The sequence below is a fragment of the Sceloporus undulatus genome, chromosome 1 (genome assembly GCF_019175285.1).
Source record: "Sceloporus undulatus isolate JIND9_A2432 ecotype Alabama chromosome 1, SceUnd_v1.1, whole genome shotgun sequence".
Lineage (NCBI taxonomy): Eukaryota > Metazoa > Chordata > Lepidosauria > Squamata > Phrynosomatidae > Sceloporus > Sceloporus undulatus.
Window position 1 is genome coordinate 241845278 of NC_056522.1, and position 17143 is coordinate 241862420.

General features: G+C 42.1%; 1 protein-coding gene across 1 annotated transcript in view; it reads right to left on the minus strand.

Annotated features, from left to right (window-relative positions):
* GLI2 (GLI family zinc finger 2) overlaps positions 1–15873 on the minus strand; it is a 324723-nt gene extending 308850 nt beyond the window's left edge. The window contains exon 1 of the mRNA XM_042445196.1: positions 15562–15873. The gene's annotated coding sequence lies outside the window, so the exon portion shown is untranslated. The remainder of the gene's footprint in view (positions 1–15561) is intronic.
* Positions 15874–17143: the final 1270 nt, after the last annotated feature.

The following is a 17143-nucleotide window of genomic DNA, read 5'->3' on the forward strand; positions in this document are numbered from 1 at the left end:
TATGGGAGTTGTAATCCAGCCATCTAAAAAGCCAGAGATTCCCTGCCCCTACTCTAGGGCACAAAAAAAAGTGTTGAACAAGAGCAGTTCACATTGGCAGAGATCCTACATCACAGTTTTTGCCATTTGCCTTTGCCCAGGGAAGTAGCCAGGATTTTAGGAAGGGGGTGTCCAGACTAAGTGCCACCATTATAATGGGGCTTGGGTGCGGCGGCGCAGCAGCACGCACCATTCATTTTTCTAATGGAAGGGGGGTCCGGACCCCAAGAACCCCCCCCCGGGTACGTCCCTGCTTTGCCCATGTACTTACAGTAAGTGGCCTGGGCAACACCCTCTGCTTAGCTACTTAACAAAAATATATATATATATATCTCCCCAGCCACATATCTGTGGGGATGCACCCAGGATCATTCTAGGTGGTCTTGTGCATGAAAGGAAGATAATAAAGCTTCCACCCCCAGTATCAGGCTGCTCCTGTATGGCTACTCAAGAACAGTTGGAAAGAACCCAGGGACACCCTTACAACCAATTAGTGGCTAGGGAAGGTGAACCTGATGCATGTTAGGGCAGTGCCTTGCAGAAGGAGATACTGAATACCTCCTTTTTCAAAGTCTGAAAAAGTGCACAAAAAGGGATAACCCCTAGTTAGGTCTTTCTATGTCCCCAAAAGGATTCTTGACAAGTTATATTGTTAGGCAAGCATCTTTCTCTTTATTTGGGTTTGTGCAGGACATGTTCACAGCGGATTTGTGCCCTTGTCCTGTACAATGTCAACTCTTCACTTTCTTTACAGTTAATTTTATCGCACATTTTAGGAGCTGGAAAATATTTCATAGACTTCATGCTACTTGGGCAGTGAAAATCAGGCTTTAAACCTTGATCCTTAAGCCATTGAAATATGAAAACCACAACATATTATTATGAGCCAATGAGACCAATTGATCAATCCAAGGTGCTTTTGTGCTTGTATTTGGAAATGACAGAATGAAAGATCATCCATCATTGGATACATAGGACCTCCAATTTCTGAAAAGCAAAGCTAAAATCTATTCTCATCATCAGCAATTTTAGATGTATTTATGTGTTAGGTGGGCATTTGTACTGTCCTTAGCCCTTGTGTAAGTGGGCGGGGGAATAAATGTTATCAGTTTTAAAACCTGCAAGTAATACAGGCATTCAGCTTTGCTGAGGTCCACAAATTACATCCAGCCTTAGTAGCTAAAAATGGTTTCTAATAGCCAGGAAGAATGCAATAAGAATGCATCTGAATACACAAGAGAGCGTCTTTTCCTATTAAACTCTACCATAGAATTAAGGCTAATCACCGTTCCCCCTGAATCTCCTTCAGGTAACTCTCTGCAAACTTGTTATAGTTAGTTAATTTGAAAAGTTCCTTTTGAAGCCATTATTGCATACATTTAGAGTGCAACAGTTCAGGTTTTATTTCATTCTCTTATTAAACCAAAAGATTTCTTTAAGGCAACATTAAAATGCATGTAATATAATAAATTGCTCATGAGGATTCAAGAAGTTGTTGTTGCTGTTGTGTGCCTTCAAGTCATTTCCAACTTATGGCAACCCTAAGATGATCCTATCATGGGGTTTTCTTGGCAAGATTTGTTCAGAGGGGGTTTACCATTGCCTTCCCCTGAGGCTGAGAGAGTGTGACTTGCCCAAGATCATCCAGTGGGTTCCCATGGATGAGCTGGGAATCGAACCCTGATCTCCAGAGTTGTAGTCCAACACTCAAGCCGCTAAACCATGTTGGCTCTCATAATTGATTAATTTAAAAGAAATATTAAAAGTAATTTTCCAAGCTCTAGGGAGAGGATAGTGTTGGGGAGAAGAGCAAAAGAGACTGCATGGCAGAAGCAGCTGGGTATATGAAGAGTGCAAGAAAGAAACCAGCCAAGACTCAAGAGGGAAAAATGGAGAGATTGAAAATGGCCATGCGCCCCTCAACTTACCAAATGCAGTTACAGTACTCCTAGAAAGGGAAGGAAGGGGAAAGTGAAGAAACCTATGCCAGTACTGTTCATAATTAGAGATCAGGCTTTGCACAAATAACAACACAGAGATGCAATGGGCCCAAATACTCACAAGAAAATAATTTTATCTGCTCCCTCAAAATGTAAACAGTGAGAAAGGGTCTCTGAACACATTATGACACTGTTTTGTTCAAATAGTCAACTGCAGCCACATTTTTCACATGTTGCAACTTTTTTGTGAAAAACCTTGGTTTTGTGCTAAAACTTGCACAAAGCACAAAATATATTTGCACAAAGCACAAAGCACAGTGCATAAGACCAAGTGCCTTATCATACGTGAAACAGGAGTACCAATTCGAAGCACTTCCATAGTGAGGGTGAAGCAGAGTCACTTTGAATCCAAGGTAATTCACGTGATGAACTATCACACGTGAAGCATGAAATTGTGGTAATTGTGGTCAAAGTGGAGGCAGTGCACATTGTATTACCACACCAGTACATAGCATGCGGATTCAACTATTCAGATCGGCACGCTTGCGTATGCTCAGTGGGGGTCTAAACACATCGTGAACCTTTGCACTTCCGGGGTTCCAGTTTCACGTGAATGCGAGTCTCACCTGAATGACAGCTTCACATTTCCTCTTCCCTTCTATTTTATTGCCCCTGAAACATCCGAATGTGCCGTCCTTGCCAGTTCCCCAAACCTTCCCAGCATCATCCAAATGTACCCTTCTTCACAGTCCTCCATTCCTCCCTGAAACATCCATCACTCTTTCTATGGGCTTTGGAGTCCGTTTTTTCATCCTAACCAACAGCCATTTCTATGGGCTTTGGATTCAGATTTTCCTCCATGCTCCTGGGTCCTCTTTGTCAGATTTCCCTCCATGCCCCCTTGCTTCCTGTGTCCCGGGAGGGATGGAAGGTGAATACCTGGGACACCCTCCTCCTCCTCCTGGTTCCTGTTTCACGTGAATGCTAGCCTTACGTGAATGACAGCTTCACGTTTCTTCTTCCCTTCTATTTTATTTTATTTTTTACTCGATTTACTCTAGAATGTGTCCTGGGTCTTCTGTGTCAGATTTCCCTCCATGCTCCCCACCTGCTTCCTGCGAATGTATCCTGATTCTCCCTGTCAGATTTTCCTACATCCTCCCACCTGCTTCCTGCAAATTGTCCTGGCTCAATGCTATGGAATTCTGGGAACTGTAGTGTCATGAGACATTGAGCCTTCTCTGCCAGAGAACTCTGGTGCTTCAGCAAACTAATAACTTCTTATTATTATTATTATTATTATTATTATTATTATTATTATTAAAATAAATTATTATTATTTTAAAAACAATAAATTATTATTATTAAGGAAATATTATTGTTATTATTATTATTATTATTATTAATAATAATAATAATAAAAAATTCACTGCAAAATAATGTGTAAAAGCTCCAGGTTTACTTGGAAGTAAATCCTTTGGATCTGAAGGAGACCCATTTTGGAGTAGTGCAGAAATGATCTAGTTTCCCTTATTCTCCATGCTCCCTAAAATACCACCTCCCTGAATCCAATCCACTCTCCTTCCTTTTGTAACAGTAGCCTTCTCTTAGGCTGGACTGGATGATCCTTGTGGTATCTTCCAACTCTATGTCTCTATGAGTCTATGAAATCTTATATTTTAAAAAAATGTATATTTCCATTGTTGTTGTTGTTGTGTGCCATTATGTTGTTCCTAACTTATGGAGACCTTAAGACAAACCTATCATGGGGTTTTCTTGACAAGATTTGTTCATATATACATACACACACACATACGCATATTCAGCAACAACAACCAATAAAGCTTCAAAACATAATAAATCGGTCTAAATATTAGAACTTATTATTGAGTAAATCATGGTAACTGTAAAGTTTCCATTTGCATAACATTAATTCATGATGGCATGTAAAACAAATTCATCACACCCAGCTATACAATGGCTTGATTTATGCTGGAAGGGAAAAAAATTAGGAGGACAAAATTAAATTGACAAGATGTACGTGCTTCTGGAAGTCAAAGGTATTTATTTTTTTCTCCACAAAGCATCAAAACATATAAATTATGAAAAAAAGAGGTTGGGGAAGAGCATCTCTAGAAGTAAATCACACACTTGGTTCACACACACATACATGTCTGCCAGTTATTGATGTCAAGCATGGTGAAGATACTCAAGAAAGTCATTACCATTCATAGCCACTAAGAGCCATTAAATCTCAATCAATTCAACTTAACACAAGTGTACTTCAGGGGCCCTTACAGTTCCTTGCAGATGCAGCTCAAAAAGTCTTGCCTGACTTATTGCATTGTCCTCCATGCACCAAAAAAGCTTTCTAAAGTGCCCCTCTGAAAAGGAATAGTTGTCTTTTGCAACCGTTGTTCTTTTAACTGTTCTTTCCTTAATCAATAGATTTCTTTTCTTTCTAAGCTGCTAAGAACAGAGAAGAAGGTTCTCTTAAAACCCCATAAGTCATGATGTGGGAAGAAGAAAAAGATATTAATGTTTGCTTAAGAGGCTTCCCTTTATACAGCTAGAGTAGATGGGATAAGCGGATATTTGAAGTATTTTCATTCATGACCAGTAAATATATTCTATATCCCCCCAAACTGTCTCGATGTGGCAGCGACAGTCTCAATTAAACCTTTGTTGTTCCACTTTTCCAAATGCTTTTAAAATGTCTCAGCTTCTGCTTCCTCTTTCCACTTTCCCCCTTTGTCCTCAGCATACTTCAGATGTAGCAAACTGAGCTCAAACTGCAAAAGTAGTTTCTACTCAGTGAGAGGGAAGAGGAGGGACCAGAATCTTGTCCTTCCTGGTAGGGCTCAGGCAAAAGCAAACTGCTGCAACTTCTCCTTGCTTGTGCGTTCTTCCTCGTCAATAATCTTTGCAATCTTGACCACACTCTTTGAAGTTGTTTGGCCACCTTTCCTAGATTTCATCTGTGAAATTGTGGAATGTATAATATCTAATGACTTTTTCAGCACAGAGGTACTAATCGAATTAGATTATGATGATGAAACCATTGGCTTATTGTTTGTAAGCAGAGAGCAGGAGCAGTCAGTCACATATGTTTTATTTGTGGTTTGGTTACTATGGTGAGCTATGTCTCGTCTTTCCTCTCATATGCCACAGTCATAAGCCAAAAACCATAGATGATGACTCTGGCTTGTTGGTGAGCCAGAGATCCTAGTTCATATCATGCTAAACAAACCCCTGCTGGAAAGTTTGTGATTTATTTAGTCACTTCTACTTCCAGATGAAGAGAGCCAGCATGGTATAGTGGTTTGAGTGTTGGACTACAACTCTGGAGACCACAGCTTGATTTCCAGCTCAACCATGAAACCCACTGGGTGACCTTGGGCAAGAACCATATTCTCAGCTTCAGGGGAAGGCAATGGCAAACCTCCTCTGAAGAAATCATGCCAAGAAAGCCCCATGAATCTGACTTTTGTTAAAGCAAGAAAGGTTTCACCCTGGGAAGAGTATGGATAGGAGATGGCCAGAGATGCATATGTAAGAAGTACAGCATTATGATGCACAGAATTAGAGCTTCACTTCTTCCCCCACAGACTACAGTATATAAATACTCATTATGGGTCAAACAATTAGAGAAGGTCACCAATGAAGCTGAGTGTATCTGAGCACACATTCCAAATGGTCAGAGAGTGTATACAGGAATCTATTAACTACAGTGCTATTCACATGTTCTTTCATAAAGAACTGCATATGTGGATGAGAAATTAAGATCATGCCCCCTGTTTTCATGCCCTAGGCTTCAACTACTCAGTACAAACAATTTACAAACCCACATAGTAAGTCAGTGGTTGGGAATGTTACTTTTATTTGGATGTCAGTTCCCATTGCCAGTAGCTGTGCTAGCTGGAGGATTCTGGGAGATGACATACAAAAGAGTAATTTCCCCAAGTTCAGTACAGTGCTTCAGTGAACATGTAGCATTGCAGGGCAGCAAGTGTGATCTCCTTCCTTTCCCCCTCCAACAATAGTGCCAGCAGTTCTTAAAAGTGGATGCAAAAGAATAACAAACTCCTCTTCTGGGTATAATTGTGGAATTTAAGAACTGCAGGCCTATATACCCAGTTCCCCTCACTATGGCACAATCCCCCATATTTAAACACAGTTGGCGACTCCACTGCCAGTGAGAAGAATACAGTGAGACAGTGAATCTGCTCTGGATACGTGGGGTATATAATGAGTATATACTGGGGCACAGCCTTGACATGTGATAGACTATTCAAAAGGTGGATTGATAAAGCAACATTCTTAATAGGGATCTTTTTTTGAATAAAATGTAAAATACACATACAATTCTAGCACTATTTTTCCCCTTAGGTGATCTATAGTGATTGGCTACTACTAATTATGTTCCTATATATTTCTTAGGCACATGCATACCTCCTCTAAAGAGCGCATTGTGGTGCTTGGGGCTGTCCTTTTAATTATGAAAGAACACTCTTTAATAGTGTTCCAAGACCTAATACTCTCTTTCTGTGCGTGTACACACACACACACACACACACGAATGGATGGATGGATGGATGGATGGATGGATGGATGGATGGAGGGATGGATGAAAACCCCCAATTCTCTCTTATGATGATGGCCTTCAGTTGGCATCTTTAAATGTTCTGCCTTCCAATCTATATTCAGAAGGTCACTTTATGCAAGTTGTTGTCCATGGTGTCTCAAGGGGGCATCTTGTTGGATAAGACTGACGCTCTAATTCTAACAGTGTCCTGCTAAGCATCCCTTAACTAATAATGTACAGGAGACATGATAAAGATTCTTATCCACATTCTTCATCCCCAGCAACAGATAACTAGGGGCATGCGTGTTTATGCGCTTGCAAGTCACCTGTCAATTCATGGAGACCTCATGAATTCCATAGGGCTTTCTTAGCTCTGGAATACTCACAAGGTGGTTTTGCTATTGCCTTTCTCTGAAGTGTAGCTTATGTCACCTGATATTTGTTGGCAGTCCCTCATCCAAATACAAACCAGGGCTGACCCTGCTTAGAGTCCAAGATCTAAGTTGTAGCATGTTTAGGGTATTTAGGCCATAATCAGGAATTTATCTTCCAATTTCATTCATACCTACACACCCCTACTTTTATTCTGCTTTGTGTCAATGAGGGAAAACTAATATTACAGTGAACATGAAAGATTATGACTGTATGCAATACGATACACATTTTGTGAAAATCTGAAGATCAAGAAATCTGTAACCAAATTACTATACGTGATAATCAGCTGTTTTGTCTCAAAAAGTGTTTCTGTGTATTTATACTTTCATAAAATATATCTGAGACCTTCAGGAAACCTGAGTAAAGACTGTAAAAATTAGCAAGTGCTAATGCGAAATAAATAGGAGAACGTATGTTCAACATTTCATCAGAAGAAAAGTACCATGTATGGAGATGAAAGAGGGAAAAAACCATACATTTGGAGGACAGCCATGTGGTTCGTGACACAGGATTTCTATATCTTGCTGTAATAGAAATACAACAGGAGAGGCACTAACTGTTCAGGGATTTTCTGACTGATCCAAAGAGGGCACTGGCACAGTGAGTGTGGATGTGTGTATTTTAACACATCATTCTGGAAGCCCCATTTAATTACAGGGTTTGAGTCCAACTGGGAGCAAAGAAACTGCTTTTCCACTAGGCCACCTGAGATCATCCAGATACTGAAACTATTTGTAAGTTAACAAAAACATTTGCATCATAAAACACGCCAAGGCAGCACAGAAGCAAGGCAGATGTGGAATGAGCAAAGATCAGGGCACTAAAACAATTGGGGCTGTAAATTACAAACAGTAATCCGCAATCATTGCAACTTGGGTTTAAAATGCCAGGCAACTAATGGGCTTCATTCTACTCAAAGGAAATACTTTTATCATCTGCAGTCCTGCAAGTAGCAGAGGCTAGTATTTGACCCTCACAAAGGTATCAAAAGAGAGAGAAAAGCATTTATAATTGGGCTTTCTGTCAGGTCAGGCACATTAGCAGTGCAGCTGTTTTTTTGCACTTTCTACTGTATGTCTTACAGTAAGTACACAATAAAGAGGAGATTTCTAGCTCAAAGGTTGGGGGCACAGGCAGCAGGGGGGTGGCAAGAGGGGGAGCAGAGACTGAATTCAACCTAGTGCTAAAAGTTCCTTTTATTTCACTGTTGTTTTTGGTTCATTAAATTTTCCACAGATTTGCAGGGAAGAAAACATGATCAATAAACCTTGACAAAAGTGAACGTGTGAAAAAAGCAAAAGAAAGGCAAAAAGGGGAGATAAAAGTGATAGCCTGATTGGAGTTTTCTTCGGGAGGCAGATGACCAAGAGCTTTGCATTGCTGAATAATCTGAATAGGCCATCATTTCTTTGCAGCTTTTCACTTTCTTTCTTCTTCGGACTGTTGGAACTCTTCACTCAATACAATAGTAAATGCACTGAAACTGGTTTTCTTATGCTAATGGATGGGGATCGGGTACTCAGAGTTAAAACACACTTCCCACCCATGTGTTTTCTCCTTCTCTCTCTCTCTTCTTCCCTGTTCTTTAAAAGGGAAAAAAATACATTAACCTATTCAAGTTAACCCAAAACGTCAGAGCCCGCTTGAAGCTTATCCTCACTGATGCACAAAATTAATGTGGGTTCTCCCCTCCCCACCTTCCTAGCAGGGAAGAGAGGGGAAAGTCTTGACTCAGGGTTAGGCATCTTTTAAGTGCCACTCAGATGGGGAAAATCAAAACTGGAGAGCAGAAAGCCACAGAAATTTAAAAGATCAGCACTTCATATTTTAACATGCCGTATTTTGTTTGGATTCAGTTCATTGTGCGGACGCCAGCGTCAATTAAAAATATATTTTATATATTTTAAATAAAGAAGATTTTTTAAATATATATATATAAAATAAAAGTTCCTACTATAATTGGTAGGCTCTCGGATCCATATGGCTATTTATAGTTTTTAGTGAGAAATTCAAATACCACTTATTTTCCTCCCAGGTTCTGTCCCAAGAAAATCTTTACTTTGTTACATCATCAAACGCCCAGAATTAACAGAAAGTAAATTTTCCAGTCCTTAGGGGATAAAGAAACTGTTTCGCTTAGCTAGCCTTCCATTACATTTCTGGAGATCATTCTTTGTTTAAAATCTACATAGTGAGCGCTGGTTGCTACTTTTTTTTCTCTGTGTGTGACTATCCCTGGTTTGCAGTGTACGCCAAAGCAAATGGTTTAAGCAAACGGTCTCCTTCTGTTATTTAGCCTTGAGTACTGTATTGTCACACAATCTGAGTCCCCACTCAATTGCCCTGTAAGATCCATAAGTGTCCAACGAGTGTGCAGAAGTGTACAAGTGAGGAGCAATAGATCATTAAATAAGATGTTTTTTCTGCAGCGGTGTGGGTGAAGGAAGTAATTACCTCTCAAGATTCAGTTTCTGGTCAGTGTTTTTCCTTGAAAATGCTAGCAAAATAAACTCCAATTCTTGCCTATATTTACCCTGCTTTCGAGTGTATGTCAAACACTTTTCAAGTAAATTAACACAGCGCAGCCGACTTCATTCATAGAAATTCAGATAACAGAACAAGCAGCTCAAGTGCAAACATCCATAGCCCAAGCAAGATGTAGGAGAGAGGGCTTGAAGCTGTAATTAGATAATAACCGTATTTTTTTAAACTATTTAAAATAGCCCTTCTCTCTTTTTATAAACCTACCCCTTCAAAATCCTTGGCTAAGATTGTTAAGTGTACTCATTGTAAGGAAAGCAATGGATGGGTGTTTGCTACACAAATAAATATAGAGTTTGGGGTGACTGCGGGCTGAATTTGCTTTCTTTGCTAATCTGTACTGGAAACTCCACTGTGAACAAGGCACTTCTGAGAGTACAAAAAGCCTGAAGGATTTGTGTATCTTTCAGGACACAGTGCAAACAACTGGCTTACAGTAGGCCAACAGGAGCTGAGGGAGCAAGGGTTGGCACTATCTATTCAGTTTCTACAAAAGTCTTCTCATGTGTTTAGGAGTGAGAAAGGCTCCTCAGAAAAGAGTAAGAGGAAAGTGATTCTAAAATGCTTTTCCAAGCCAAATTAAATTAAATTGCCATTGCAAAGTCTTTCTCTAACATCACAATCTTAAACACTTAGATCTAAAACTCCTCTATATATTCTCCCCACCCTACAAGTCTCAAGGTAGGTATGTGTGTAGCAAAACTGATCTGAAATCATGTATGTTAATGATAATACTAAAAAGATCAATATTATATTAAAATTAGTAGAGGTAGTTTCCTGTTTTAAAGAGTATTTTACACACACATGCACACAAGGACATGCGAGAGTATTTCAAAGTTATCACAGTGGGCAATAAGACTGTATTGGGAGTGAACATACCCGCTTAAACTTCTACATGTACATATGGATGTCAGTCCTACTGGGCTCAATGAGAATTTACTCCCAGCAAAGTTGTGTAAGATTGCAGCCTGAGTCCCATTACAATCACTGATATTAAGCATGCATGGGATTCTGTTTTACCTCTGAGATTCTTAAAAGAGCAGACTGAATCTACCACCATTCCAGACTTTCTACCTTCTACATAATAGCTCCCTCTTTACCTTTCTGTGTCTCAGAATAATGTCCCTGTCATCCTCTCTCTCTTTACTTGTATTGTTTTACAATATTATTTACATCATAATCCTATAGTCAGATGCACACACACTCGTGCATCAGTTGTGATTATCTGCGAACCCATGGTCAGATAATTTATAGAAGAATAAATATGTTTCAGAAATCTGAATCAAGAAGAAGAGGGGGGGGGGGGGATGGCAAATGGTCCAAATATTTAATTTGAATTTGTTTTAATGATGAAAAGATCATTCTGTACTTTTTCTCCCTACATTCAACTTTTATTTCTCATTAACAGAGGGCTATCTAGTTGTACAATAACTCATTATGATAGCATTTCAGTATTTAAATCTGAACCTGGTTTCTTCAGCATGATTTGGTTAGATCCAGACACAGCCATGCTTAGAGTAAACTCAGTGAAATTACCAGGACACACAAATGAGTCATAAATGAAGTAGCTCTCGTTGTTTTCACTGGGTCCACTTTAAGCAAGACTATACTTGAACTCACTCTTTCCTCTCTTGCATTTTAAAAAAAACATGCCTATCCAACTCTTTCCAGACTTTCCAGTTGACAAATGCAGATCAGATCTTGTAGATGATCCTCAGGATTCTCTATCAAAAAGGAGAAGAATTTAACTCCATGCTTTGCATCTAGCTAAATGTTACAAAGATCCCACCCAAAGCTGTGGTAAGTCATTAAATCCTGATTTAATTCATGAATTATATTGTAATAAGGACACACAAATTCAAGTGAGCATTGTACACCAATCTTTAAAGGAGTTTTAGGTTAACTAAACATACTACATACACAAATGTCCAACTGTGAAGATTTATACAAAAGGATACACCCAACCCTACTCTTTGTTTTGCCTATGAAGAAAAAAAAGACCATGGAAAGATGTTGGAAACCTTTTCCTTTCAAGAGCAATGGTTATAATATGTTTTCCTTTTAAGAGCAATGGTTACAATTCTGGGTACTGCAAAATTGTATGCTTAAGGGAACTCCAGGATTAAGTGAGTTTTCCTTCCCATCTTGATTTAAAAATCATCTGTTTGACAACCGCATACCCGAGTGTTTTTAAAAACTTCACAGAAGAGAAGCAGTTCAATATTGGTGGAGTTTCCATCACGAAAAAATTATGGGAATGTCTAATAACATTTGGAAACTTGCCCTGTTTTTAATTGCCCCACAAAAAGTTCCACTGAGGGTAATTTGTTTGAGAGATGTGGAGAGAGAGAGAGAAGGGGGAAAAACATATTGCCAGATGTGAAGTTAGACTCAATGTGCCATTTATTTTGAGGGCAAGTCAAAGTTTGACAGGTGTCAACATTTCCTGGCACTCTGGGCAACATGCAAATCACTCCGGGCAAACATCAGGATTTTCACACATACCTCCCTTCTCTTTTACACACACACACACATACACACACCAGCAAAATAATGTATAGGCAATATGCAACTATCAACATCCACTTTATAAAGCTGGAAAAGACCCATCCTAATCTTGAAAACTTCCTTTCCAGGTGAAAGTTAGCTGTCTAATCTGTTTTCCTTGCAGCAAAAAGTAAGTAAATTTGTTTTACATTGCTTAAAAAAGTTTTCACTTAAATCTAAGGTAGCTAGAACAAACAGATCAAATCAGTAAGTCTTTGCGAGAAATCTGTCTTTTCCACTTCTGTATATTTTGGATTTCATCGTTTATTTACTCTAGTCTTTTGGCTCCGGGTCCAGGGGACATGCCAATACAATATTTGTTTAAATGCTATTTTATGCAGCATGCGAGAGCAACGTTTACTTTCAAATTCTTGGACATCCCCAGAGACCTGATTGCATAAAACGGAGAGAAAGTTTTACAACTGCTCTTTTTATCTATAACAGTCAATAATACATAAACTTCAAAACCCAGGGATACACATGGCTTGTAAAAGCATACTTATATATGCACAGGATTAGAAAAAAATTTATAAACTGAGAAAAATTAAAATAGACTCCTAGTGTCCAGTATAGATTTTGTCTTATAGGAACAAGGTGCAGCCTTTGCTCTAGGCAGATATATTCAGCTATCTATAAGGGCCACAATCCAGCCCAAAGCATCACTGGACCTGGGAAATTCATTTGGTTCAATGGACACAGGATTGTGTTCTTATGCTGCAGTCCCCTTCCCAATTACCAGAATTGAACTTTCTGAATAAACATCCTTCAATTCATGGGATTTAACTTTCTGAAAAAACATCCTTCAATTCATATTAAAATTTAGAAGCACTCCACTTTGCCCAAACTGTGCCCATAGGCATATTCAATTTAACCGCGCATGGAAAGCCACAACGAACATACATCTTTCTAATTTTTCTTCCTTCTTGTTCCTCCCACACCCGTGCCATGTGTTATTTGGATGGGCTCCCATAATATTATTCTTTTCTGAAGCGTTTGCAGTGAAAGGTGACTAACAATGGTATGAAGTTTTGTGCGTTCTGCTGTGCACCGAGGAGATACATTAAACAAGGGCTGTTTTAATTCTAGGACTGCCAGGTGTTCTTTGTTTTTTGAACAGTCTGGGCCTTCACAGCATTTCTAAACATAGCCTGATGGTCCCAACGACCTGAATCCAACTGGTCTTGCAAATCAATAGAACTCAATGAAGTTCCCAAGTTCCCATTGACTCCATGGGTCTAATCTTGTTAGGACTGGCAACTGGATTGAGGTCATAATAGACCAGTGCTAGTCAAAGCGGTGGTCCCTGGACTGGCACCAGTCCCTCAGTCACTGGCTGCTGCTCCCTGGAAACTTTCCAGGTAAGAAAGAATTGTACCCGATGGGCACAAATGTCCTTGCCACAATGCAGCGGAGAGGATGCCATTCCCCCCACATTGAAAAGCACTGTCCTAGACTATAAGGAGCATGATCCTTGCAGATCCTCAACCCCTTACTAAATGAGTACAGTGGGCCCTTGGCATCTGCTGGGGTTTGGTTCCAGGGACCCTCACAGATACCAAAATCTGTGGATGCTCAAGTCTCATGAAGTACAACTGATATAATAATAATAATAATAATAATATGATTTATTTATAGCCCGCCTTTTCCCAAAGGAATCAAGGTGGGTTACAATAAGAACAAAATGAAATGCATAAAAATTCACAAAACAGTACAATAGATCTGAATTCTATCCCTATCCCTAACATAAATTGGCATCGCACTATTCAAATGATAGCGCAGTGTCAAACGGGATGCCATCAAAGGGCAAAATCACACTTTGCTTTCCGGAGTTCACGCGGATGCTTAAATCAATGGACAAACAATCTGCAGATAGAGAGGGCCGACTGTCCCATAGCTCTGAAGGGCCCCTATATAGATATAGCTATAGCTATAATGAAGGGACCCAGCAAAGACTGTTGCTGCTAGGAAGAGCTCAAAGAGAAAACTTTGCAACTTCAGCTTTCTAACTTGGAGGAACGGGGCACAGCACTTGCGAACAAGAGCAGCAGCATCCCGGTCCTTGACTGGAGGGCTGCCTGGCTGTCTATTTGGGACACAAATAAAAAGACCTCAAGTGCGGCTCCCCGAAGGAGTCCGTCTCTCTTCCTCTGGGGGCCCAGGCGGGGAGCCCTCTCCCTCTCCCTCCCTCCCTCCCTCCCTTCCCGGGCAGCGCACCGGCATCAAGTTGCACAGCGCCGGATGGTTGGCATTCCTTCCCAAATAGACTTGACGAAAGATCGCTGGGCTCAAAGGAGGAACGGGGGGGGGATTTTGGAGAGGGACGAGTGCGTCCGGACCCCCCCACACACACAAACACACAACTTCCAGGCCCCATCTGTCCCCGAGGGTCTCGAGGATGCAAAAGAACAACAACCCCAACTAGTTCAAGTTGCGATGGAGGGACCCTCGCTGATTCCAGGTTGTCTCCGGATGCCTTTGGTCCATGGGCATCATCACCCGCAGAAGAAGATCTATCTATCTATCTATCTATCTATCCATCATCCATCTATCCATCCATCCATCCATCCATCCTTCTCTCTCTCTCTCTCTCTATCTATTTAGCCATCCATCTACCCCTCTACCCCTCCATCCATCCATCCATCCATCCCTCTCTCTCTCTCTCTATCCATCTATCTATCTATCCATTCATCACCCATCCATTCATCCATCCCTCTATCTGTCTGTCTATCTATCTATCTATACATCCATCATCCATCCATCCACCCCTCTATCTATCTATCTATCTATCTATCTATCTATCTATCTCTGTCTATCCGTCCCTCTATCCCTCCATCCATCCCTATCTATATATCTATCCATCCATCCATCCATCCCTGTCCTGGGCCGCCTCACAGGCTGCCCTCCTGGCGCTGAAGGGGGCCTGGAAGTGAGCCCTGACTCCTGACGGGACAAAGCCCGGCCCTTTCGGAGAGAGGCTCCTCTGGCCCGAGGTCTGAGGGTAGGAGCCCAGGGCTGGAGCCTCCCGAGCCCCCCGGGGCTGCCCTCCCCTCCCTCCCTCCCTCCCTCCCTCCCTCCCTCCCCTTCTTCCCTTCTGCAGAAGACTCTCGGCCAAGAAGAAACTCCCGCTTCAGAGTCCGAAGCGCCTCAGAGGCAGACACCGCCGACATCGGCAGCAGCAACAAACTTTAGGGCGGGATGAGGCTGGCTTCCCTGCTGCCCCCCGCCTTCCCTCTCCAACTCCCAGAATTCCATAGCCTTGAGCTAGAAAAGAGTCAAAGGCGGCCTCCAGTTTTGCAAACAAGAAAAGAAAACCCGGGGGGGGGGCTCTCTTTCCCCAAACTCCAGCTGCATCCTCCCAAAGAACCCCCGAAGTCGCCCTGAGGAGAAAAGGCAGCGGAGGGGAAGGAAGGAAGGAAGAAAGAAAGAAAGAAAGAAAGAAAGAAAGAAAGGAGAGATGGAGAGAGAGAACTTTACCCGAAGAGAAGTTTTCACCCAGCCAGCGGTTGTTCGGTCCCCGAAGCAGGGCTGGGGAGCCCCCTCGCCATCCTCCCCTCGGGAGACCAAGTTCTGCCGTCCTTGGGGGGGGCGCTCTAGTTCCCCGGGGCCTGGAGGAGGACCGTCCGGGAAGGAGAGAAGGGGCCGAGCTCAAGAAGAAGGAGGACCCCGCTGCTGCTGCTGCCTCTGCCCGGGCTCCGCTCTCCTCCGGCCCCCCTCCATCCTCCCTCCCTTCCTTCCCAGGCGGGACGAGGGAGGGAGAAAGTTTCCCCAAGAAAAGGAGGGAAGGAGAGACTGAGAGAGAGAGAGAGAGAGGGCCAAGGAGGAGGGAGAGGAGAGGCCCCTTCTCCCTTCTTCTTCTTCTTCTTCTCCTCCTCTCCTCTCTGTCCCAGACTTGGCAATCCGGGAGAAGGTTTGGGAACTCGAGTCAGATGATCCTCTCCGGAGCCCCAAGCAGCCTCCGAGGGATCCCTCTTTTCTCTCCAGTCCACGCCTCCTCCTCCTCCTCCTCCTCCTCCTCCTCTTCCCCCTTTCCTCCTCCTCCTCCTCCTGCTGCTTCCCGCCCTCCGGTCCCCTCTGTCTGGCTCGCACCCGGAGCCCTGCTGCCGGAGAGGCTGGCCTTTCCCTCCTCACAGACCCAGAAGAAAGGAGGAGAAGGTCCTCCACGTTTTCCAGCCTCTACCCTCCATTTCCAACTTCTGCCCAGGAGCCCTGGCACAGTGGCCTCCATTGAGCACGAGGTTTCATGCATGCATTCATTCATTCATTCATTCCTTGATTTATTTGGAACTTTCTTTTTTATTAAAACTAGTTCTGTACCAAAAGACCAGCAGAAATCTTTCTTGGAGACAGAACTGGCTTCCTGTTCCCTTCATCAGTTGCAGATCTAATCTTACATTGGTTTATAACACAAGGTGCTTCTTTGAAACAAATCTGAAACAAAGTGACTGCGATCAATGTCGCTTCTGCTGATTGAAACAGATCTGTAGCTTCTTTCTCTCATACATTTAGGAGGACTTTTGCATAAATCAAAATTTCTTAAGTCATGTAATCTTAAACTTCTATTTTCCTTGATACAAGGTGGCCAGAGGTCCTCCTCCTTTTCCAGGACGTGTCCTCCATTTCAATCCTCTGTTCAGGAGGAAGTCCAAACTCTCCTCTGTTTTGACTGTCTCTAAGAAATATGAGTTTATCTTTGTAGGAATGCTTGAGCTTTTCTTTGCTCATGTCCTACAATTTTCTTGATTGCCCTCCCTTTTGACCATGGCTAAAAAGCACAGGTTTCCATTTCTATGAGTGCTTTCAGCTTTTAGTGTGTCATGTCCTCCATTTTTCTTGCATGTCCTCCATGTTGTGGTACCTTGTCCTCCTTTGCAGTTAGGACATCGGTCCCCCTGGGCCTGGTGGACACATGTCCCATCTCATGTTTGCACAACTCCTGAAACAGCCCCATGGAGGGAGATGCTTCTCCTCCCGTTGCAAGTGTGTGTGTGTGTGTGTGTGTGTGTGTGTGTGTGTGTGTGAGAGAGAGAGAGAGAGAGAGAGAGATCCAAGGAGACAC